Below are 27,844 nucleotides of genomic sequence, written 5' to 3' on the forward strand. Positions count from 1 at the left end.
CAATATTGAAGGCCAAGTTCATAATGGGAAACTATGAGTTGGAGTTGTTAAAAAATTGGGAGATCCTGAAATAGAGAAACATGATTGTGAAGGAACATACTAAGGAATTCTACAAGGTGGTGATTAGATCTGGACATAGAGAGATGGATAGAGAAAAGGTGGTGAGGTACATCAATGGGATTTCTTTTAACATTCAAGATGAGATGAGTATGTTGAATATTTCCATAGTTGAAGAAGCTTACTAGAATGCTTTGAAGGCTGAGGAGAAGATCAGAAGAAGACAACCAAATAGGGGAAGGAGAAATTCAAGATGAGTGATAGTATGAAGAAACCAGTTGAAGAATATGAGTCAAAACCTAAGTGGAGTAAAGAACCAGAGCAGAAGACACCAAGGAAAGGTAGTAGCAGTACCTGTAGAGAATTTCCTAGAAAATGTTTCAAGTGTGGAGAAATAGTAGATAGATTCTATGAATGTAAGAAGGAAATGGCAAGAATTTGTATGGAAAATGAGGAATAGGAAGGTGATGGTACTGGATCTAACTGTGCACCAGATCAAGGAGAATCCCTTATGTTCAGAAGAAAGGATACCAGATCTACTCAGAGGAAGAGTCTTTTCTGGATTGTGTATAAATTAGGTGGTAAGTGTTGCAAGGTTATTGTAGATAGTGGAAGTACTGACAATTTGGTATCTAAGGAGATGGTTGTGAAGCTTGGATTGAAGAGGCTTGACCATCCTTGTCCTTATGAGGTAAGTTGGTTACAAGATGATCAGAAGATAGAGATAACATAACAGTGTTTGGTGAATTTTCATATTGGGCCTTTCAAAGATGAGTTTTTGTGTGATGTTGTATCTATGATTCTATGTTAATAATTTGATCATATGTTTCTAAAAAAACTTCACCTTCTTCACTTTTTCCTCAATGAAGTGGTGGATGAAGTGACAATGTATTTCTAACATGATACACAAGATCTTGTGTAGCTTGTTAAGGTTTTGATAATCTAAAAAGATAATAGTTACAGAATCTTGTGATAAATGTGTCATGTCAAGTAGTATTTTAAGGCATAATGTTTATTTAGATATCTTTAAAGAACCATTGTATTTAGCTTCTATAGGTGATAATATTATTGTTGATTATATATTATAACTCGAAGAAATCAGTTCTAAATCAAGATGAAAGATGTATCTTGAAGTTGATTTTCTATCAACATTAACACTTGCATAATGATAATTTGTATACCCTCCTAGAATGGGCTATATTATATTCAATTCCAAGTTGATATGTACGATGAATCAACCCTATATCAGTTATTTCAAAACCTTGTATGAGTTACTTCCTACTATTTTCAATGTATACATATGATTTAATGTATTGTACAATAATAATAGTCTAATCATCATCATTCTCTACATAAACACTTAAGTCGTCTCTACTTCTAGGGAATATTAATTTATTTTGGAAACATTCCCTTGGACCTTGAGTAGAACCATATAGTGTCTTTTATGTCTACATACAAGATGTTTGAACCAATTTTAAAAAATCCTAGTGGATGATGCATGCAAAGTTATTCCTTTGAATCACCATATAGAAATACAATTTTTACATCCATTTGTTAAATTTTCTATCCAATTTTGGTAGCTAAGATAATTATTGTATGAATAGAAGTCATTTTAGAAACTCGAGCAAATATTTCACTATAGTCAAATACCTTCGATTTGTGAGAAATCTCTAGCCACTATCCTTGCCATCAACTATTTAATAGCTTCATTTGACATGGAAATTATTTTCTAGATACATTTCCAAGTTCCAACAAGATGTGTACCTTTTGTATAAGTTTTTGATTCTCAAATGTCATTTTTATTAGAAAGTTGTAGTCATCTTACATAGTTGCTTTTGACTCATCTTTTTCTTTTTCTTCATCATATGTAGTTGGAGTGTCAAGCTGCATCAACATAATCATTAGATTATTTTGGACCTTCTTGGTAGTTTTTTTCAATGTTTCTTTTATTTTATGTCTTCATCATCACTTTCACTTCATGCTTCAACTTTCTTTCCTTCTTCCTCTATGAAGGATGGTTGACCTTCATTGGAATCATTAGTATAAATAGGTCATTACTCTTTAGTCAAAATTGGGAAATAAACTAATATAGTAAAGTTATTACTTTTAATATCTTTATCAAACCATACATTTCTCTTTATATTTATTTCCTTTATTTTAGGATTATACAACCTATATCCTTTTGATTCGTCATTATACATCATTATATATCCTTTTGTTGAACATAGTGTTGATATAAATGTTGGCAATTGAAACTCATTTGGTGGTCTCCGGTGATTTTGGTGGTTTCTGGTGGATGCTTATTGGTTTAGGGTTGTCATTGATGACAACTCTTCTTGGAGATTCGATCTAGTGGTTGTGATTCCTCTTATCCGGAAGTGGGTGTTAACCAGTAGCGTGTTAACCAGTATTTTAGGTAGACTAGAGCATTTTTGGGTTTGGATGCTTTCTGGTAATTACGGTGCATTGAATCATGTTCTTGTTGATTGGGTCGACTTAGATACATTATTTTATTATAATTTTGGTGATCCACATTTATCCTTTTGGATCTAGTCAAGACGACATGTGACTACACGTTACACCTTCAGGCTGACATGATTATGACCTATTTTGTGGGTACTGGTATATAAATTTGGTGTGGGTGATCTTTTTGGTGGATGGTGCAATTGTATGTGAGCGAGAGGTGATTGAGAATCCATTTTGGCACAATTTCAATTGCACATTCTTGATCTGGTAGCTGACTGAGAAAGTGTATAGGGCAGAACTAAGCAGAAAAGAGAAGGTGATCTAGTCAGTGTTTTTGCACTTAAACAGAACTCATCAAAGCATAGTAGATTCTATTTCAGAGTTCATACATTGTAATACATCATTGTAACAACTTTGTAGGTCAGTGAGACTCTCTTGAAGGTTGTAGCCTTTCAGGTCATTCTAATTGAGTAGTGAGCTCTAGGCATTGAGCCTGAATGCAAGTGCAGTCCCCATCTATGTAATATTTATGTACTCTTGGCCATAGTATATGAATATTGTGGGTTCTAGCCCCACCGTGGTTTTTCCCTTTTCGGATTTCCACATAAAAATTGTGATGTTGTGGATCTATGGTTTATTTATTGATTGCTTATGTTCTTTACTGTTATACATTTATAACCGGTGGATAAAGAATAAGTTTTTGAGTTTGATTTCTGGTAGAATATTGATTCACTCCCCCTCTCAGTGTTCCTTGATTCTAAGAATTGGTGTCAGAGCCTAGTTCCTCTAAGGAAGATTAACCCCTTAAGGAAGATCTAGGAGATTGATTCAATGGATTCCGGTTTTCAAAGACAACTCAGTGTGGCACTTGAGGATCTTGATGTAGCTAGAAATGAGATCTGTACCTTGAAGAACCTGAATAGTGTTGATAATTTCATTAATGACCTAAAGGATCAAGCTAACATCTCTAGAGATAAGAGGAAAGAATTGGTGGACAAGCTGAAAGAGAAAGAATATCAGATCATGGAATACCAGGATAAAGCTAATGAAGTTAACAAGCTTGGAAGAGAGAATGTTGCTTTGAAGAATGAGATGCAACCCATTGTGATGAAGCTGACCAAGGAAATTGAGGACCGAAAGAAGAATGAAGAAAATATGGCACAATCATTAAAGGAAAGAGCTAATGAATGCTTCAGGCTTACCTATGCGAATGATCAATTGAAGATTGAGCTGACATAGTCAAGAAATAATGGTCAAGAACTTGAAAGACAGATTGCTACCTTGAGGGATGAACTTGCTATTGCTAATGAGTACAAAGACAAGTTCAAGGATAACTCAGCAAGGCTTAATGAGATGCTGGAAAGTCAGAGACATGTAAAGGACATGCAAGGACTTGGATTTGAGAAAGGTGAATCCTGTAGATCTGGACAAGGTAATGCAAAACTTGATAAAAAAAAGAGCAAGAATCCTCTGGTAAGATGACCTAATGCTCATAAATTCAATGGTAGATTCTTTACTTGCAATAAGTTTGGTCATGTGGTGAATGCACGAAAAAATAGGATGAATAATGGAATGAACAACATGAATAATGTTCCTACCTTAATTGGTCAATGCTTCATATGCATTAATTTTGCTCACAAGTCAAATGCGTGTAGAGCAGTAATGAATAAACTTTAGAACAAAAGATTCTATGCTTGTGGAATGTTTGGACATATCTCTAATAATGCAGGACCAGACCAAATCAGATGAACTTTAGACCTATGTAGAATAATGTTGTTTGTCGAGAATGCAACAAAACCAGTCACATTGTAAAATACTAAAGAAGCAAGAACATTGTTCTAGTAGACAAGAGTAAATCGGATGAGAAAGGAAAATAAAAAATAGAAGAGATCAAGGAGAAGCATGAGAAGATGTGGGTTATAAAAGATGAATCCAGAGTTGACAATGGGTTTGCACCTGAATCCGGTGTAGGATCTTCATCCGACAACTAGGAATTTATGCCTTAGGGGGAGCTTTTCATGCAGATTCTAAGGACCCCCTCTTTTGTGGTCTGTAATCATTTCTAGAAGGTTCCAGAAGGATTAAATCATATGTACAGATGATATCCGGAAGTTTTAGAAGGATCTGGTGCTCTGGTATGTAATTTCATGAAAATCATGGTAATCGATTATTGCATTTATTACAATGGAAAATTAGGTTTTCAAAAGATAAAAGTGTACTTTGAAGTTTCATTTGTCACAATGCGATCAAGTGATTAGAGAAGAGAAGAGAGTGAAGCAATTTAGTGACTCCTAAGCGAATTCTTGTGCCCACTTGAGAAGCAAGGTATTTATTTGTTCAAGCTTATAGTTTTCTACAAACCCTATCATTTGAAATGGCTTCAGCTTCTGGTGTTGCTACCCCATTGGTGGTTGAGATCTAGGATAGGGCCTGACCATTTTTCAAGAAACACCCTTCTAAGCCAGTTGAGGATGATCCAAAAGGTTCTTTTTCATATGTTCCCTACAATGTGCTGCATAATGGAGATATCAGGGCCTACATTCACTGTGACCTTAAAGAGCTTGGAAGTGCGAACATGTTGGATCTATACAACAAGCATTTGACTGATGGTTTGGGCAATCTGAAACCTGAGTTGAAGGTGCTTTAGGATAAGGGTTTCTCACAATTTGTGCATTCTCCATTGTTTGATGAGCAAGAGTGGATTAGGTACATTCTTAGCCATGTACATGACAAGTTTATATGGCTTGATAGACTGCACAAAATCACCAAGTATGCGATCTAAACCGTAATAGGTCTAGCCAAAACCAATGATGTGCCTAGCCTGAGCAAAGTATCAAATGACATGATGATTGCCACCACTGGATCACAATTTGATAGTAGAGAAATGACCATAAATGACATCCTAGAGAATGATATGAAATTTGCATCAATGGTAGTCGGTTACAAGGTTTACCAATCTAGTAAGTACAACTCTCTTCGATACTGCTATATACTCTGCATACCAGATTCTTAAGGATGATAAAAGGTATGATCTATGCATTGCCCTCTTGAATGAATGTTGAGCAATCTAAAGAAGATCAAACAAGAAAAAAGCACACATTTAAATATGGTACACTTCTTATTTGCCTGGCCTTATTCTTCTTGAATGAGATACTCGATATAAAAGGGAAGGTCCAATGGGCCTATGACAGACTGGTGATGCTCCTCTGGTAGTGGATAGCTCTATAGCCCCTAAGATCCAACAGGTTGATATTGCACCAAGTGGTGACACTGGTGCAATAGATAAAGGGGATAAGGGAGAGAAGAAGGATGTTGAGAAAGCAAAGGCTAAGGTTGTTGAGGTTGACAAAGGAAAAAGTATAGCTGCTCCAACAATTTTCATTCCTCTGGTTACAGGGACCTCACCTCAGATTCTCATTAATATTAATGGTTTTGTTGATCTTGGGAAGATGTCTCCTATTGAGAAGCTTATGATCGTAGTTGTTGTGCAAGCTCAGGCTAGCCAAGATCTGGTGAAATCAGAGAGTCGAGATAAAAAGTTAGTTTTTATGTCTATAGATGTTTTGCAGAAGATGGCCCCTAATGTACAGATAGATTCAAATAACATCCCCTTCAATAAATTGTTACAGTTAATTAACAATGTAAATACTAGTTTTGATTCTTTGGAGAAAATGACTGCACAAAAAGTTTTGGATAAGTTAAAGGATGTTAGGAAACAAACATTCCAAAAAATGATTGAAGATGTGATGCAGGAGCATCCCTAGTCAATAAGCAATCTTGCATCATCCAAAAATATTTCCCTTTCAATTTTGTTCTTGTTTAGTTCTTTGTGTAGTTTTTTGTGCTCTTATCGGTTGGTACCATTAGTTGCTTGTTCTTCATGAAAAATCTTAGTTTTGGTTTCTAGGCTGGTTCATGTGCTTTATCCTAGATTTTTCAGTTCCCTTGGCTTCTTTTTCGGTTAGTTATCACTTCCGATTGACTGTTTCTGGGTTCCCAAATAGTTCTTGTGCTTATTGATTGGTTTTACTTCATTACTAGCATGATTCTTGTCATGTGGATCTTTCTTGGGTCTTGTCTGATGTTCTTTGGCATGTGGCTGACATTCTTGCTGAACTGCATCGCTTGGTTGTTATTTTTTGGAAAGATTTATTTAATTCTTAGGGCCAACCTAATTACATGTTTTATTTCCTGCATTGGTAAATGTAATCTTATGAGGCCGACTCGGATATGCTCCGGTGGGTATAAATATGTTATTATGTAATCATTTGTAGGGGCAAAGGAAGTAGAATTGGGAATAAGAATTGAGATTCACATTTTGTGATCTAGTTGATTCTTGAAGTCCTAGATTGGATTGTATCTGGCCGATAGCCTGCATGTAACCAATTAATTCCTAGATGTTTTTTAATGATTATATGATAATTTTCAGATGATTTCTGGAAGTTTTAAGGCATTAGTATGATCTGTTTATGCAATATTGCTATGTTTTCTTGTTGCTTTCATGGTGTTTCTCTTGCTGCATAAGCTGATTGATTCTCTCTAAGGGTTTTACCGGTTATGGCTGCATCAAGTGGTATTAGAGTTGGTTATGGACTAGCTAGTGGAAGAATTGTTTGTGAATATTGAGGCATTCCTTTGGGTAGGCAGATCGTCGATTGAAGGCAGGCTACGCATGTGTTCAATAGATCACCGAGGGAAGGCAATTAAAACTGACAGTCTGATTGCTGAGTTGAGGCAGTTCACCATAGTGGAAGAGAAGATGCCTTTGAGAAGGAAAAACCTCTCGAGGGTAGAGAAGATGATAGAAGACTTCAATAATGAAGTGAGGAATGAAATCTAAAATGCTTTGGCTGGTTTACGGAGAAAGCTTGATTCTAACGATGAATATGAGGAAGCCGGTGAAGAGCTTGAGGAAGATGAAGGACCAGAAGATGAAAGAGAGGAAAGATTCCTGAGAGTAGTGGCGCAAGAAAGAAAAGTTCATAAAGTTGAGGTTTCCAAATTTTTTGGAACATTGAACCCTGAGGATCTAATTGATTGGATCAAAGAGTTAGAGGATTACTTTGAGTTTGAGGATGTCAAGGACCCATAGAGAGTCTGGTTGACACAAACCAAGTTGAAAGTGCATGCTACCTTGTGGTGGATAAAATTGCAGAAAGACAGAGTGGACAATGGTGAATTGAAGATCACCCAGTGGAGACAAATGGTTGCAAGATTGAAGGCCAAGTTAATACCAGGAGACTATGAATTGGAGTTGTTCAAAAAGTTGAATAACCTAAAATAGAGAAACATGACTATGAAGGAATATCTTGAGGAATTATACAAGGTGGTGATTATATTTGGACATAGAGAGATGGATAGATAAAAGGTGGTGAGGTACATCAATGGGCTTTCTTTTAACATTCAAGATGAGATAAGTATATTGAAAGTTTTCATAGTTGAAGAAGATTACCAATATGCTTTGAAGGCTGAGGAGAAGATGAGAAGAAGACAATCAAATAGGGGGAAGGAGAAATTCAAGATGAGTGACAGTATGAAGAAACCAGCTGAAGAAGATGGTTCAAAACCTAAGTGGAGTAAAGAACTAGAGCAGAAGACACCAAGGAAAGGTAGCAGCAGTACCGATAGAAAATTTCCTGGCAAATGTTTCAAGTGTGGAGAAACCAGACATAGATTCTATGAATGTAAGTAGGGAATGGTAAAAAGTTGTGTGGAAAATAAGGAACCAGATGGTGATGGTACCAGATCTGACTGTGCATTGGAGCAAGGAGAATCCCTTATGTGTAGAAGAAAGGAAACCAGATCTACTTAGAGGAAGAGTCTTTTCTAGACTATGTGTGAATCAGGTGGTAAGTGTTGCAAGGTTATTATAGATAGTGGAAGTACTAACAATTCGGTATCTGAGGAGATGGTTGTGAATCTTGGATTAAAGAGGCTTAAGAATCCTTGTCCTTATGAGGTAAATTGGTTATAAGATGATCATAAGATAGAGATAACAGAGCAGTGTTTGGTTAATTTCAATATTGGGCCTTTCAGAGATGAGGTTTTGTGTGATGTTGTATCTATGATTGCTTGTCATATCTTATTGGGAAAACCTTGGCAGTATGATAGAGGAGCTATTTATGACTGTACACGAAACCTAGTCACTATTGAGAAGGATGGGCAGAAGTTCACATTGATTTCTTTAAAGGAGAAAGAGATGGAGGTGAATAATCTGAGTCTTGAGAAAAGTTGCAATACTGAGAAACTGGTGGCAGAGGTTATACCGGAAGGTTTGATAGAAATAGTGGTAGAGGTTATACTAGAAGGTTTGATAGAACCAGTTGTAGAGGTTATACTGGAGGGTTTGAAGAAAAATCTGATAGAACCTATAGTCACATAAATTTGTCCATTTAATTAAATGAATATTTACTGTTTATTTGATTATTAAATCCACTAGCCAATAGTTAATTCAATTAATATTTAATTAATTCATCCTTACACTCTTCTACTATTAACTAAATAAACTGTCCAATTTATTCAAATTAATTCATCAAACCACACCTCTAAACCAATTAAATGAATAAATCATGTTTATTTTAACATAACCCCCTTTCTTATTTTAAATAAATAAATTAACATTTATTTAAATCCCTAAACAAATCCCTCCCACTTGTATTCTCCTACAAATGCAAGTTGCAACCACAATTGAAATAAATTAATTTTTATTTTAATTAAAATCCCTCACCCACCAAACCCACTTGCAATCCTAAATCCCCTTCTACATTCTTCTAACCACTTTCTAAGTTCTTCTAACCATTCCTAATTAGCCTAATCCATCTCCTAAATATTGTCACATTCCTAAGCAACTTGAAGTCACTTCTCAAAGCCTCCAAAGTATTTGGAAAGCATTTAATGCTTTATGTGTTCAACAAGCTAACCCGTAAAGTCTTCCAAACCACTAATGGCTCTTACATGACCATTAATGGCTCTTACATAACCATTTATGGTTAATTCCACTTTCCCACATGGTTAGAGGCTTAACCTCTAACTCAACCTCCATGTAACCCATGTGTCTTCTCAAGCATCCATTGCTTTGACCATGGTTATTCCCACTAACTTTTGCACAAGAGTTTATCCATTGGATAAAGGCATTATTCATTGGATAAAGACTTTATTCATTCAACCCAACTTAAACCTTAACTCCTAAGGTAACCCTCAAGTCATCTCAAGCATTTAATTCTTTTTCCATCTCCTCTTAAGCCATCTCATGTTGACATTTGTCAGCCTGGGATTGGGTTCAAAGCCCTCACATGGATCATAAACCCATCAATCCTGACCCTTGTTGAGATTACTCAATCTCAACCATCCATTGCTCCATTTTTCCTATAAATAAAGCTCATTTCTTCATAATCTAAATCCAAAAATCTTGCATGCATCTAAGTTATAGTGAATTTAGGAGAGCATTTTAGCATAATCTACATTTGTCTTTTTGGCTAAAATTAACATTAGTTAACTAAATAACATCTCATTTTTAGTTTGTTTTACACTTGTATTGGCATAATTAATCATTTTCAACCTTGAATCTCCATAATACATCCAAAATAGTGCAAAAAGCTACTGAGAGCTACACTCATTTGGAACTTGGAGAGGAGAGGAACAAGGGAGGAGTAGCTGCAAGCATGTTGGAGGGAATTTGGGGATGTTTCATTTCATTCATTTATTTTGTTAAGCTTTCCATTTTATGTTTGGTATCTCTCTTGATATGCTTGCTTAGGATAGTCGTTCATTTATGATTTCTGACACTAACACTAACATTTGAATTGCTCCTTGTGTTTGTGTGTCTTCCTAAAATCCTTTTTGTAGAGCATCAAAACTAGTTGTAGAGGTTATACCACAAGGTGACATGAGTTTGCAGAAGGATCTGACAGTTGAGCTTGATGGACAAATGGAACCAAATGATAAAGAGCTTATGGTGACAAATCGGATGAAGTATTATGGCCAAACCAAGTTAGAATTGCAGAAGAAAGAGAACAGTAAACAGAGACAATGTATAGATCTGAAGCAAAGGAAGAGAAACAAAGAGGGTTAGAGGTTAGAGAAGTTGGTTGAGGCACTAGAAGAGTTAAAGAAGAGGTTGGCAGATAAAGAAGATGTTTGAATCAGAAATGAGCATGGGGTCTTTATTTAGAATCCTTTTAGATCTTCATGAGCTGCCTCTCATGGAACATCTTTTTCTACCTAGGTTGTCAGATGCAGAAGCATCCCCAGTCAATGAGCAATCTTGCATCATCCAAAAATATTTCCTTTCAGGTTCATTCTTCTTTAGTTATTTGTTCATTTTTCTACGTTCTTACCAATTGGTACCGGTAGTTGCTTGTTCTTCATGGAAAATCTTATTATCGGTTTCCAGGCTGGTTTGTGGCCTTTATCTCAAATTTTCAGTTCCCTTGGGTTCTTTCTCGGTCAGTTATCACTTCTAGTTGACTGTTTCTTGGTTCTCAGATAGTTCTTGTGCTTATCAATTGGTTTTCCTTCATTACCAATGCGATTATTGGCATGCGGATCTTTCTTGGGTCTTGTCTGATGTTCTTTGGTGTGTGGTTGACCTTCCCACTAAACCACATCATTTGGTTGTTATTTTCCGAAAAGATTTTTTATAATTCTTAGGGCTGACCTAATTACACGTTTCATTTCCTGCATTGGTAAATATAATCTTATGAGACCGACTCGGATATGTTTCGGTGGGTATAAACATGTTACTATGTAATCATTTGTAGGAGTAGAGGAAATCGAATTGGGAATAAAGATTGAGATTTGCATTTTGTGATCTAGTTGATTCTTAGAGCCTTGGATTGGATTGTATGTGCCTGATAGCCTGCATATAACCAGTTAATTGTCAGATGATTTCTAGAAGTTCTAAGGCATTAGTACGATCTATTTATGCAATCTTGTTATGTTTTCTTGCAACTTTCATGGTGTTTCTCTTGCTGCATAATCTGGTTGATTCTCTCTGAGGGTTTTATTGGTTATGGGTGCATCAAGATGATAGAGTGAAATTAAATAAGAAATTGCAGGTTATTTTTGACACATTGTCAGAAGCCGGTAAATTGTATAAATATTGCCTCTTTGTTTCTAAGTTCACTATTGATATTGATAAGAAGATAAGTGTTTTCTAGGGTAAGCTTGCTGGCATTTCTATGTCCTTTGATCCTAATGCAACTCTAACTAGAACTGTTGAAGGATAGATTATAGCCTTAAATGATCAAATCTCAAGCCTTCAAGCTGATAAGGAGAAAATTTTGAGAAAAGTAGGTGAACTCTGGAACCTGATTGCCACTCGTTTGGACACTATATTAAATATAATGGTGGATTGTATGAAGGAGATGGCCTAGCCTATATCATTTGATCTGAGAGAGTTAGAAATTCATGCCACTATATTTAGTGAATTCATCATAGTTTTGGACAACTTGAATAGTGGGAGGGATACTCACATAAGGTTTTTGAAGACTGTTTATGCTAACCTCTTCAATTATTTGTAAAGTATTTTTCATATGTATATAAATTTTGGCCAGCACCCCATCTTTGGCATTGCTATCAAAGGGGGAGAGGAACGGTGAAAAATGTACAACATTGAAGAGTGGATTTCTCTATCTAAGGGGGATGCTTACAAATTATTTTGATTATTTTGAATGAGTGTATAGTGCTCAACACTTAGCTATTTTTCATGAGTGTTGCCATCAATGCCAAAGCGAGAGATTATTGGCAATTGACACTCATTTGGTGGTCTCCGGTGATTTCTGGTGGTTTCTTATTAGTTTAGGGTTGTCATTGATGGAAACTCTTCTTGGAGATTCGATCCAGCGATTTGTGATTCCTCTTATCTAGAAGTAGGTGTTAACTGGTAGTGTGTTAACCGATATTTCAGGTACAATAGAGCATTTTTGGGTCCAGATGCTTTTCAATGATTGTAGTGCATTGAATCATTTTCTTGTTGATTGAGCCGACTTAGATACATTATTTTATTATCATTTTGGTGATCCGCATTTATCGTTTTGGATCCGGCCAAGCCGACATGTGACTACATGTTACACCTTCTAGCTGACATGATGTATGACCTATTTTGTGGGTACCAGTATATAAGTTTCATGTGGCTGATCTTTTTTGTGGATGGTGCGATTGTATGCGAGCTAGAGGTGATCGAGAATCTGTTTTGGCACAGTTTCACATGTGCATTCTTGATCTGGTAGTTGACTGAGACACTATAGAGGGAGAAACTAAGCAGAACAAAGAAGGTGATCCAATAAGTGTTTTTGCACTTAACCAGAACTTATCCAAGCATAGTAGATGTTATTTTAGGGTTCATACATGGTAATTCATCACTGTAACAAATTTGTAAGTCAAGGAGACTTCCCTGAAGGTTGTAGCCTTCTGGGTTATTGTAATTGAGTAGTGATCTCTAGGAAGTGAGCCTAAATGCAAGTGCATTCCCCATCTATATAATATTTATGTACTCATGGATGGTATATGAATATTGTGGGTTCCAGCCCCACCATGGTTTTTCCCTTTCCAGGTTTCCATGTAAAAATTTCAGTGTTGTGGATCTGTGGTTTATTTATTGCTTGCTTATGTTCTTTACTATTATACATTGCTAACTGGTGGATAAAGATTAAGTTTTTGAGTTTGATTTATAATAGAACACTGATTCACCCCCTCTCCCTCTTAGTGTTCCTTGATTATAACAATTAATGTCAAAGAGATTATGTTATGTTAAAGTATTTGAGAATGTTGGCATTTGCATGAATATTGCATTAATGATATGTTATGTTGTCATTGATGTCAATTAACCCTACCTAGTAACCCTACCTATTGATTTGATAATCTCTAATCGATTAAGTTTGGTGAATTGGTTATATTGGTTTATGATCTAATGATGAGCGGTAATGATTGTGACATGTATAGTTATTGTATGAAGAGAGTTTCAAGTGATTTTGGTGCGTTGATGGAAAGGGTTTTGTCTAGGGAATGAGAAAGGATATTGCATGTAATGCAAAGTGCGTGATGAGTTACTGAGTTTGATGGAGCGATGATCAAGGAGCAGTTGAGGTTTTCTTGATTGATGTGCAGAGATTGCTATGTAATCCAATGGTCATACTTGAACCAACTTGTTTGTAATCTCTATGAGAGAATTAGGTTTTTTTTTTGTTACCAACCTAATTGATTTGTTTATAAGGTCGATGAGTTGTTTAGTCTCACAGTTGGCAAAGTGTTAGTTGAGTGTGTGGTTACCAAACTAGATGATGCATCTGCAGTTTGAGTAAAGGTAGATAGGACCATGAAAAGGATCTGAATAAGCAAGTGTAGTGCTATTCAAATAGATCAACAAACTCTTGTTGTTTTCTAACAATTACAACAAATTGAAATCCCCTAACCAGGTAAGCTCTAACAAGCTTGGTGCTATTCAAATCCTCTAACTAGGGGATCCATTATCTTGGATTTCAAATCCTCTACTGAGGTTACTCCTTAAAGGGTATTTCTTCTAACAAGGCATTATAGTTAATTCCTTAACCGAGTGGTTCCTAACAGGATCTGTTCTTAACAAGACTTTTGTAAAGCTTTAATAGGCTAGGCTCCCAACAGGGCAAACTTCAGAAGAGTTCAGATAGTTATCTTGTGAGTCTCATCTCACCGTGGTTTTTCCCATTTGGGTTTCCACGTCAAAAATATTGTGTCAAGTCGTGAATGTTTTTGTGGTTATGTTCTTATGGTTGATTTTATTAAATACTTAATCTACTTTGATAAATCATGATAATCAGAAGCATTGTGAAATGAATTTTTGCTTATGTCAGTAAAAGCATTTGGATGTTTATGAGTTTGAAGTTGTTTACTGTTAGTTTGTTGTAAAAGTCAACCAGTTTATCTTGAGGGTTTTAATCTTGACAATGATATTGCATTGATAGTTCTAAGTTTACTTTGAGAGATTGATTTTGAGATTGGTGAAGTTAGTATCTATTTTTCTATCTACCGATTCACCCCCCCAACTCAGTAGGTGACTGGATTCTTATTCTTTCATGATACCATCAATTAGTATCGGAGCTTATCAGGTCCTATAAGGTCTAAGCCTAATAGCTTGAGGTAAAAATCTTGCAAATCATGATGAAGAAGGAAGGTCCGAAGTTTAATAGAGAGAACTATAGGATATCGAGTGATAGAATGAAAATTTATATCAAGTCTAGGAAATCAATACTGGGAACATGTTGTTACTCAATATGTTGCACCTAATGGGATTATGACTAATGATCAGAAGAAAGAGCAACAAGAAAAAAATCAAGCATTAGAGGCTATTATCAGCTCTTTGTTTGATGCAAAGTATGTAGATGTTCATGGTCTAGAGACTGCATATGATGTATGGAAAAAACTTGAAGATATTTATATCATTGATAAACATGTTAAGATTTCTAAAGAAGAGAGTCTAAGAGGAAATTTTGATGACATGCAAATGGTTGAAGGTGAGAATATCCAACAGTATGGTCAAAGGATAAAAGATATAGTCAGTGAAATTAAGAGTGCAAGAGGTAAAGTGGAAGATGCCACACTGATCAGTAAGGTACTGACAACCCTGCTACCAGTCTATGTTATCCGAGTTGTAGCCATTCAAGAGTTAAAGTCTCTTGAAAAAAATAAGGTAACCCTTGACTCCATCATTGGAAAGCTTACTGCTTTTGAATTAAATGGTTTTGATGGTAGTGTACAGAAATCTGAGTTTGCATTTAGAGCTTCTAATTATAATCCATCTATGATGAAAAGTACAGATGTTAGTCATAGTTATGAATCTAGATCCAGCAGAGAAGCTAATGATTAAGACAGTTTAGTTGAGCTTGAAGCATTGTTTTCCAAGCGGTTGCCCAGAGGTACTGGTAAATATAGAGGTAAATTACCTTTGAAATGTTTTGCATGCAACAAGATCAAACACAAAGCTACTAATTGTCCTAATGATGATAATGAGCACAAACAAGAGAAATTACCAAATAATGGTGATAATAACCAAGAAATATTTGGTAGTATATTTCTTGGTTATTCCACCAAGAGTAAGTCCTACAAGTGTTTTAACAACTGGACACAAAGAATTATTGAGAGTGCTGATGTTCAAGTGGATAAATATCCTGAAGTCTCAGAGGAAACCAGTTTGGAGAAAAAGGATGAAGATCCTTTCATTTTGTTTTTGGAACCAGAAACTGGTAAAGCAAATATTGTTGTACTAGTTCAACCGAAATAGATAAATTCAGAAGAAGAAGATGATAATGAAAATGATGAACCTAAAGATAATGATCATGTTATTATGAGATATGTGAGACTCAATCACAATCCTAAGAAGATTATTGGAGATAAGGATGTTGGAGTACTAACCAGAAGAAGAATCAGAGATAATTCTTGCATGACCTCCACTATTGAACAAAGAACTGCTAAGGAAGCATTTGGTGATGATCTTTGGGTTAAAGCTATGGAGGAGGAACTAGATAAAATTGAGAAGAACAACAAGATAAAATTGAGAAGAACAACACATGGACCGTAGTACCCCGTCCAGTAAATAAAAAATAGGTACTAAGTGGGTATTTAGGAACAAGCTGAATGAAGATGGTGTTGTAGTTCACAACAAAGCTAGGTTGGTTTGCAAAGGCTATGCACAAGAGGAAGGAGAAGATTATGGTGAGACTTTTCCACCAATGGAAAGACTGGAAGGTGTCAGAAATTTACTTGCATTTGTAGCACATAAAAAATTCAAGGTATATGAGATGGATGTTAAGTCAGCATTTTTGAATGGGATTTTAGAAGGAGTATACATTGAGCAACTAGATGGTTATTATTTCACTGATGAGAAAGACATGCTATGCAGATTGCATAAGGCTTTATATGGATTAAAGTAGGAACCAAGAGCATGGTATGAAAGGCTTCATACACATCTGATGAAGATAGGTTTTCTGAGAACCAATAAAGATAGCAACATATATCTCAAATCTGAAGGAGATAAAATACTGGTCAGTGAAGTATTTGTAGATGATATCATATTTGGAGGTAATGATGACATGAGCAATGATTTTGCAGATGTAATGAAAAATGAGTTTGAAAGTCTCTAGTGGGTGAAATAAAAAATTTCATAGGCTTGCAAATACAACAAATGAAGAATGGTATTTTCATCACACAGTATAAGTATGTGAAAGAGGTCTTGAAGACATTTGGTATGAGTGTATGTAAACCAGTTGGGACACCAATGGTTACAGGTTGTAAGTTGTCTAAGGAAGATGAATCTACATCTTTTGATGAGAAGGAATATAGGTCATTGATTGGAAAAGTGCACTATGTTGTTCACAGCAGACCAGATATAGCTCATACAATTGGCCTAGTTGCTAGATTCAAGAAGAATCCTAAGGAAACACATTTGATAGAAACCAAGAGCATTTTTAGATATTTGAAAGGTACCATTGACTATGGATTATGGTATCCATATGTAGGAAACTTGGACTTGAAGGTGTACACAGATGTAGATTTGACAAAAAATGTTGGAGTAAGACTTATTTCATGGAGTAGTAAGAAGAATAGTTGTACATCATAATCTACTACTGAAGTTGAGTATGTTGCAGCTTACATGAATTGTACCTAGGCTATCTAGATGAAGCACATTTTGGAAGGTTTTAAGATGAAGATTTCAGAACTTATAAAGATCTTATGTGATAATATAAGTGCCATAAATATTTATAAGAACCCTGTTTTGCATGCACAAACCAAGCATATTAAATTAAAATATCATTTCTTAAGGGAAAAAGTGTAGAGTAAAGATGTGATCTTGCAACATGTTTCTACCAAGGAGCAACTTACCGATATCTTTACTAAACCTCTACCTAAGACTACTTTTGAGTATCTTAGAAGTCAGCTAGGGTTTGTACCCCTTCATGAGGTCAGTTGAGCATGATGTAGATTACATTAGTCCTAGAGCTACTTGCAGAATTTTATAGCAGGATTGGTGTAGAAGTGGGGTTATTCCATAGGGGGAGCATCAAGTTGCAGGTTGTTGATGCTGAAAAGTGAAATTTGGCATTGCTGTCAAAGGGGGAGAAGAACTATGTGATTTCTATGATTGACAGAGAGAAAGAAGACAAGGTGAATACTTGGTAATCTAAACCAGGATTCCTATTCATAATCACAACAATCAATGGTATTGATATTTGTATTTCCATGAATGCCAAAAGGGGAGAGTGTTAGCATTTGCATGAATATTTCATTAATGATATGTTATGTTGTCATTGATGTCAATTAACCAGTAATGATATTGTTGATATTGTTGTAATGATCTTTTGTAACCAGTAGGAAGAATTTGTGGAGTGAACCGGTATTACTATGTATTGTGGAGTTGAACCGGTAAACCCTACCTGTTGATTTGATAAACCCTAACCAATTAAGTTTGTTGAATTGGTTATATTGGTTTATGTTCTGATGATAAGCGGTAATGATCAAGTGATTTTAGCACTTTGATGGAATAGTTTTTGTCTAGGGAATGAGCAAGTATATTGAATGTAATGCAAAGTGCATGATGAGTTACTGAGTTTGATGGAGCGGTGATCAAGGAGTGGTCGAGGTTTTCTAGATTAATGTGTAGAGATTTCTATGTAATCCAACGGTCATACTTGAACCGACTTGTTTGTAATCTCTATGAGAGAATTAGGTTTTTTTTGTGTTACTGACCTAATTGATTTGCTTATAAGGTCAATGAGTTGTTTAGTTTCAGAGTTGGCAAAGTTTTAGTTCAGTGTGTGGTTGTCGAACCGGATGATGTATCTGTAGTTTGAGTAAAGGTAGATAGGAGCATGAAAAGGATCTGAACAAGCAAGTGCAGTGCTATTCAAACAGATCAACAAAGTCCTGTTGTTTTCTAACAATTATAGTAGATTGAAGTCCCCTAACCAAGTAGGCTCTAACAAGCTTGGTGCTATTCAAATCCTCTAACTAGGTGATCCATTAGCTTGGATTTCAAATCCTCTACCGAGGTTACTCCTTTCAGGGTATTGCTTCTAATAAGACATTATAGTCAATCCCTTAACTGAGTGGTTCATAATAGGATCTGTTCTTAACAGGACTTTTGTAAAGCTTTAATAGGCTAGGCTCCTAACAGGGTGAACTTTAGAAGAGTTCAGATAGTTATCTTGTGAGTCTCATCTCACCATGGTTTTTCCCATTTGGGTTTCCACGTCAAAAATATTGTGTCAAGTGGTGAATGTTTTTGTGGTTATGTTCTTATGGTTGATTTGCTTAACTACTTAATCCACCTTGATAAATCATGATAATCAGAATCATTGTGAAATGAAGTTTTACTTATGTCAATAAAAGCATTTGGATGTTTATGAGTTTAAAGTTGTTTACTATTAGTTTCTTGTAACAGTTAATTGTTTTATCTTGAGGGTTTTTATCTTGACAGTGATATTGCATTAATAGTTCTGAGTTTTCTTTGAGAGATTAATTTTGAGACTGGTGAAGTTAGTATCAGTTTTTCTATCTACTGATTCACCCTCCCCTCTCAGTAGTTGATCAGATTATTTTTTTTCATCATACCATCAGATAAAAATGAAGGAAAGTGAGTAGTAATGTTGTTTAGCTCTCTTGCAAAATTTTAATGTTATCTTCATTAGTTATTCCTAAGTGTTTAATGTATTTGTGAAGGTCTAGAAATATCCATAGTATGTTTTTGAGGTCTATTTCTTAGAGACAATGTTGGTATTTTGGTATGGTTTTGTCATTGATGTCAACACCTACTAAACACTTATCAACTCTGGCACTTTGGAGAATCAACAACATTCACTGGCAAGCAAATGACTTATGAACAATCATTGGTATCTGGTACACCAGTAGGATATAATGATCACCGACACTTGGAATGATATGGAAAATACATGGTTATGTTGAAGACATTGTTTGGACACTTTGTCTTGAAGGTTTGTTAATTGGCATATTCGTATTTACATATTTGCTATTATCGGCAAATAGGTCCAGGTTACACTGGCAGGTTTATCTTTTCTAGATCAGCATGGCACACTATGAAGATGACTTATTATTGTTGTAAATGCATTAAGCCGACATGGTGAATCGGTTATTGCATCGGGTATTAATTTATTTGTAAAGTGATTTTATTGTAATATCTTGTAGAGCCGACCTACTAAAATTGGTCTTAGGGTATGGTATAAATGTAAGATCTTATTTGTAAGATAGGATGTGGAATGCGAAAAAGGATTGTGTGAAGATATATGCGAGAATAACCAGAGCTATACATGCAGACTGTCATGCCCAAACTTTAGGGCAAGAACGGGAAATTTTTTTTTTTTAAATCACAACTTAATAACATTTAATTTGCCAATATGAAATGCACAAGCAAGTTTCATTTTAACTATGTTTTGAGTTATCTTAAACCACTAACTCAAGTAAACGAAAATAATTAAATGCGGAATACTAAATGAATAGTTTTATTATTTCATCAAAATTAGTCAATAGATTAATTAAACCACAACTCTCTAAAATAATGGACGAAGATATTATTAATCTTCAATAATCATTAAATGCTTTAAGGAACTAATTAAATTAGTCCTAGCACTTTGTTTATATTGTCTAACATTTATTTTAATCAATAAATAAAAGGTGTTCAAATTAAATCATCTAAAGGGTCAATTAAATTCATAATGGAATTTGTCTCATAAGGTTTAATCTCATAAACCTATATCTAGGTGAGCTAAAATTATTTTCCCATAGCCAAAATAGCTCACCCAATTTTATTATAAAATTTCTAAAAAATTATACTTCATAAGTAATTTAAATTTAATCATATATATATATATATATATTTTTAAGAAACCCATATGTTTATTAAAACATATTTAAAATGTAAACACCTAGTAAAATAAATAAATTTTACATTTTGCCCCCTTCATATTTTTAACCATATGCATATATATATATATATATATATATATATATATATATATATATAAAATAAATAACTCTACAAATTTACCCAAAATTCGTAATCATAACTCTATATATATAACTATGTTATCACTTAACCATGCAAACCCTATTTTTATTATTATATTAATAAAGCCCCCCCTTTTTTTTTTCTTCATTCTTTATTACTTTTATACATTTCACCCTAGCCCTAACCAGCTAGGGTTTTTTTTTTTTTTTGTGTTGGATTGTGCAGGGGCGAGCTCATCAAGCGGTGGCCATTTTAACAGATAAGTTAAAGTCATTAGTTTTAAAAATCAATGTATATATTTTCTTTTATTTTAAATGCCTTGCAGCTAAAACTAAAATAAGATAGTTTATTTAATCCTTAGATTTATTTTTTGCAAAAAGTGTAAATAACAGAATTAAATAAACTTATAACAGCCACTATATAAATCTAGAAATTATTTATTTCAATTAATCTATTTAACTCTAGATTTTATTTTCTGCAAATAAACAAATGACAGAATTTAAATGAACTCTAGCAGCAACTTTATTTATCTAGAATCCTTTGCTTTTATCCTTAGAGATATGCAAATAGGAATTAAATTGAACATTTATTTTCAAAGAACATGCATGCAATCATTAAACTTTTAAGAACAATGCAAGCTAAAACCCAACTGAATCATTCCATTTATGCAATAGTAAATTGACAAAAATAATGCATTTATTTAAACATATTTGGCATACAATAAGGTTAACATTACAAAATGGGTGAAATACCCAAACTAGTCCCTCATTTCTATTAAATGAGGACTTTAAGTAAAATAGTTAGATTTCCTTTCAAATTAGATACAACATTTAGATCCCTTTACATTGCTCCAACTTAAAATGTAAATATTCCATTTTCCAAATCCTTTTCTGCAACCACATAACTCCAGCAAACTTCCACTTGTCCTATTCTTTTATCCCAACAACCTGCAAATAAATCATAGGCTATGACCATGGAGTGCTCACCTCCCAGCCTAGGCTAACTAGTAGCCACCCTCGAGCTTGGAGAACCAAGCCCTAGATAGGTAAAACACATGCAAACACAACAAATGAGGGAAAACAATCACAAACATATTCCCAACCAAGGCTACACCGCACCACACAATGTGATGTCTTTACATGGGTGGTAGTGGACCAAATACCCTGAGGAGACTGCAAGTTTGGTAAAACACATAGCCACCTCATGGCAAACAATATATATCTTAAGTATAATAATCCCCGCATCCTTATGCCCTCCAAGGCATTCATGCCTTATTTCCCTCCTTATGGCCCCCAAATGCATAAACAAGCCATGCAGCAAGGGTCACATAAATATCCCTTGAGATCACTCTCATAACGAGAGCCTCTCACTCGAGGGCTGTCATACTTCTACCTCCCACAAGAACCTCCTCTCTCCCAAGAGTAGGAGGTCTTGGTTACTCCCAAAACACAGAATGTACACAAGAGTAAAATGTAGAACACAAAATAAATTTTCAGAGGGGAGAAATACAAGAAACTAGCCTTTTCACACAAGCAAATCTTTTCAACATAACATGCAATATAAAAACAATACAAAGAGAAATTTAACCAACCTTCGACTGCCCAAAGGTATGCTAGATTAGTTGAGGATGAGTAGCCCAATTCCACAAATTCCTTGCTTCTCTACACTTAGCCAATTTCTGAAAACCAAATCTATCTTTTCCTTCAAAATTCCTTGTCTCCAAAAATGGAGAGTGGGTGATTGTCATGCCCAAAATTTAGAGCAAAAACGGAACAAATTTTTTTTTAAAACATACTAAATTAATTAACAAGTTCACTCTCAGGACAAGCGTTAATGAAATTTCCATTATTAAATTTGAACTAATTCTGATACGAACTAAGCATCGATAAATTATTTAATTTTAATTGCGGAAAAAACTAACCATTTTAATTTTATCTCCAAGAGATACTCAGACATTAAGTTTATTAAATTAATCAAGCTAAAGGAAATAGGAGAGGAAAAATTAATTAAATCTCCAATATGACTATATAGTCTAATCAACCTTTTTAAATTTCTCTTTATTATTTATTCCAAATAAAAACCAGGATTATATAAATATATATATATATATATATATATATATATATATATATATATATATATATATATATATATATATATATAGATATATATATATTTATAATTTAAATACTTACCCAAAATTCTGATCAAAATTCATATATATACATATATATATACCCATATATATATATCAATACATATATAAATATATATTTTACATAAATGACAAATATTTTAATTCTAATTCAAAAGCCATTTTAACTTCCTAAATTCTATTCTATATTTTTTTTCCCAACCCTAATTAGGGTTCTAATTTCTCACATATATATTATCTAAACTAATTAACATATTTATTTTTAAAACCAAAATTGCCCTAGCCCCATCCGGGCTAGGTTTAACCCATATTTTTTTTAACAGTCAATATTCTTGCTGGGCCGAGAACCCCAAAGTCGGCCACGTTTTTTTTTCGTTGCAGGCTGTGGAGGAAAGGGAGGTGGGTTGGCCGCGCGCCACTGTGTGAGCGCACAGTGGGCGTTGCGGCTCCACTGTGTGTGCACACAGTGGGCGCCGCGCGGCCCTCCACTGTGCGTACACACAGTGGAGTCTGCGAGGACCCAAATACATCCTTTTTTTTTATTTTTTTATTTTTAAAATATATAATATATAAAAATATTTATATATATATATATATAAATATAAATTTATATATATATATATAAATATAAATTTATATATATATATATATATAAATATAAATTTATATATATATATATATATATATATTTATAATTATATAAATTTGTATCCACAGTTTAAAATGGTGAAAATATTTCAATATGAAATTATATATATATTTTTTTAAAGATTTACATGCAACTTTTTTTTTTAAACTATTAGATTAAAGGGAAAAACATTAAGTTTAAACAGAAATATAAATATATATATATATATATATATATATATATATATTTATATATTTATATACATATATAAAATAAGCTTTTTAAATCAATTCTAACTGAAAAACAATTTAGAATACTTTTTCAAGGATACAATATACTTTTCTGGAATAAAAAGAATTTCATTGATTTTTTTTTTTCTAATAAAATATTTACATATAACATCTTTTCCCATTTAATTACTTAAAATCTTTCTGCATAAATAAACTTCTATTTTGCCTCAAGTAAAATACAGATAAAATTTAATTGAAATCTATTCTTTTATTTCTTTCCATAATACAAGAAGCTTTTGCATGCAACACAAATTAACTTTTCTTTTTTCTAAATCCAGAAGTAGAAATAACAAGCTTTTCTATTTTTATTTTTTTTTAAAACAATTCTAAGATATTCTACCAATTTACAGGATGTTTCTCTGAATAGTCACGATGATAAAACTTCAAATCTACTTTCACAAATTACAACTTGCTTCTCTTTACTATGAATGAGGCATATTTCTATAACAACTTTAAACAAACATCTGCAACTGAATTTAAGTATCTTCCACAATAATCTTCAGTGTCTTTTCATGGTTCCTATTCTCTTTCCTCTGATTTTCCTACATAATCGAAAACACAAATATGACCACGGAGTGCTCACCTCCCAGCCTAGGCTAACTGGTGTAGCATCCTAAAATTGCGACACTTGCAATTTCGACTGCATTTGGGTCTTCACGATGGCGATGCAACACAGAACCTAAATGGAGACCCCGAAACTTGTTCATGACACCCAAAACTGCATTTCTCAGCACCCTGGCCTGATCCTCCTTGCACCCCGCTGTCCCTGGAGGTGGGACCATGGCGCCCAGCGCCCTGGTCCTTCAGGACTAGGGCGCCCAGTGCCCTGGTCTCCCAGGACCATGGCGCCCAGCGCCCTGGTCCTTGGCCCTATTTTGGGCCCGGTCTCCTATTGGACTTCGGGTCTTTTTGTTTGCAATTTGGAAAATAGTACTTCCTGGTCGGCCCAAGGTCGGAAAAATCAGTCTTTTAACCCTAATTGACAAGTATATAAACTACATTTCCTCTCCCATTTGAGGAGGAAGGACATATGTGAGCAAGGCATGAAAGCAATATTCAAGCATTCAAGTATTCAAGCATTCAAGCATTCCTTCAAGCAATTGATCATTCTAAGTCTCCATTCAAGGCTAAGTGTTGCATTCAAGACAAGGATTCAACCATTGAAGAGGAGATCACATACTACAACATACAACATACAACATACAACAACATCTATACCTTCGCATATAAGGATACAAACATCCTTACAACAAGGTATTAGTACTTGTTTTACATTACATTTACAACATTTCTCATTTCTTGGTTAATTCCAAAACTGGGGTTTGACCTAAAGGTAAACCCCTCATCCCTAACCCCCCAATCGTCCTCTCTTTTCTATGTGTAGGTTGCAGGTATGCGGCTGTAATTGAAGATCTGGAATCCTTGTGTAGAGACGAACAAATCCACCTTCGTTTCGTGGATTTTTCGGAGGACCGTGTGCACATCAGGCACCATCGTCCCATCAAATTTTGCTCAAATTTGTAGAACAGCACCGTCTCGACATTTTATTGCTAATTCCAGGTCCGCAGCTTCATATCATATTCCTATCTCTGTTTATAAGTGAATCTTTCCTACTTTACATGCATTCCTAGCTTAATCATTCTGTCCACATTTTTTACAAGAGAGGGTAGCCTTGCTGTGTTAACCCTTGAAACTCATTCAGAATCCAATCTTGCATTGTGTGGGATTGGATCTTGTGGGTTTCAACCCCTCTTTTGAATGTAAAGTCTCTCCTAAGTGAAAACCATCAACCCTAGTGACTCTCCCTTCTCTCTCCTTGGAGTTGGGGAGGAGAGAACGACTAGGGTTCAATTTTTCTGCTTTACATTTTGGTGAACCCGACGTGAACATCCTCATTCTGATTATTCATGGTTAGATCTAAAAATTTTGTTTCCTTAATTACATTTTCATGTTTGATCTTTTGCAAATTTTAGAGGTTGATTGCATAAAAACCCTAAAATTTTCTTTTTAGTAATTGACCTTGTGAAATGCTTAATTTTTAATGCTTGTTTCAGATCTACCCTTCTATTGCAAATTGTCAATTCATATTTGTGCTTTAATTCTGAAAATTAAGTGGTTAAGTGTCAAAACCCTAATTTTTAAAACCTTCTTGATTCAACCTTTGACTGATAATTTGACTGATCAAAACACTTCCAAATCGGTTGTAACTTTGGATTCCGCAATAAAATCACAATATCTTTCATCCCTGAAAATTTGGAAAAAAGTTGCGAGGACCGTGTGCACCCCGAGCGCCATCATCCCCGACATTTTTTCTGAAATTTCGGGAGCTAGATCTTACTGTATTTTTCTGCTAAAATCCAGAATTTTGGCTGATTTTATCAATTTTAACACTTTCAAAATTATAGTCAAAGTTGGTCTAGCGATTGCTTGGATTGAGGCTTCTAATCATTCAAAAATTGTTGAAATTAAAATTCCTATCAAAATTGTGTTTCTTACAGTCCTAAATCTGAAAAGTGTGTTAGCATTCATTCGAAATTTCAGTGCTTTATTCAAATTTTTACAATTTGTGACTTTTGAAATTAAGTGTTTAATTGCAACAACCTTGATTTCCACTTTCAAATTCGAATTTTGCTTGAAATCGAGTCAACTTTTAAATTTCAAAACTTGCATTACTTTCAGTATTCCCTTAAAATCATAAAATTCACAATTTCAGTTTCCCTCTCTTTTTCAAAATTCAAATTTTACATTTTTCAACAATCTTGGTAGGGTTCAATTTTGAGATTTCAACTTTAATTTGGCCTATCTACAGATCATAAAATCACTCAATTTTTTTAGATTAGCTTTAAAATCATCATAACTTTCATCCCTGAAAATTTCAAAAAAAGTTGCGAGGACCGTGTGCACTCCGAGCGCCACGGTCCCGGACATTTTTTCTGAAATTTCGGGAGATTGTCCTGATTGCATTTTACAGCTTAAATCTAGGAGATTGGCTGATTTTATTGAAATTTTCTACCTCTAAAATTCAAAATCTTCTCTCTTTCTTTAGTGCATGAGTTTTACAACAATAAGCCCTACTTACACTATTCCCGTTAGACGAAGCCTTAGAATTAAGTCTTTCCAAGGTGTAATTACCGAGGAGATGGAACCTAATTTGAATGGCCTTTTTAACGAGGACATGGGTAATTCCTCTAATCCTCTTAATGATGAAGAAGCTCTCCATGAGGTTTCTGTAGAACAACTTTCAAAATTGGATAACCAATTTGATGATTTTCGACAATGGATGTTTCAAGAATACCCCGATAGCGAAGCTCTTTCATTAATTGAGGGTCTAAAACGTATGGTTCAAAGTGATAAGAATGGAATTGATATTTTGCGTGGTATTGCACACATTGTGGATTCGAATGTGATGCCTATGAAAAGTTGTGCCGAAACTTTAGGTTATACACAACCTCCTACTCAAGTCAATCATTCTATTCCTTTGACGACTCCTATTGCTAGTATACCTACTTTTACATCAAACATAATGACTACTTCAATACAAGATATTCCCCCTATGATCACCAGTCATGGGGGCAATCCCTCTTCTTCAATCAACCCTCTTCCTTCATTCATTCCTTCAATGAGTGTCCCTATTATATCTCCACAAATGAACATGATGCAAGGGGGCAATTCATTTAATCATTCCATTCCTCCTTGTAGTGTTCCTCCTTTCCAATCATCTCCTATGACTAACTATCATAGTGTCCCACCACCTTACTCTCTACCTTCTTTCAATAACATAACACCTCCATCACAATCTAACACGTCTAATATGAACTCTTTGACTGAAGCGACCATTACCAATCTTGCACAAACTGTCTCTTCCTTATAGCAATAAATTGCCTCTATGAATCAATCTAAGTTTAGTGTGCCCACATTTGATGTTGTGAGCCCACTTTCTCTTGACATTGTTCGAGCTATCCCCCCTAAACATGTTGAAATTCCGCATTTGGAGCTTTATAATGGTAAGGGTGATCCTCTAACACATGTTAAGACTTTCAAACAATATGTACCGATTTTGCTTATGACCAAAGGTTGCTTGCAAAACTGTTTACTAGAACATTAAGAGATAAAGCCCTATAATGGTATTCCTCATTGCCTTCCTATTCTATTACTTCTTTCGAACAACTTGCAAATGCTTTCATTCAACAATTTCAAAACAATATAAGTCCTAAAGTTACTCTGATTGATTTAATGCATTGCAAACAAGGTGTTAA

Source organism: Cryptomeria japonica, chromosome 11, assembly GCF_030272615.1.
Source record: "Cryptomeria japonica chromosome 11, Sugi_1.0, whole genome shotgun sequence".
NCBI classification, from domain to species: Eukaryota; Viridiplantae; Streptophyta; class Pinopsida; order Cupressales; family Cupressaceae; genus Cryptomeria; species Cryptomeria japonica.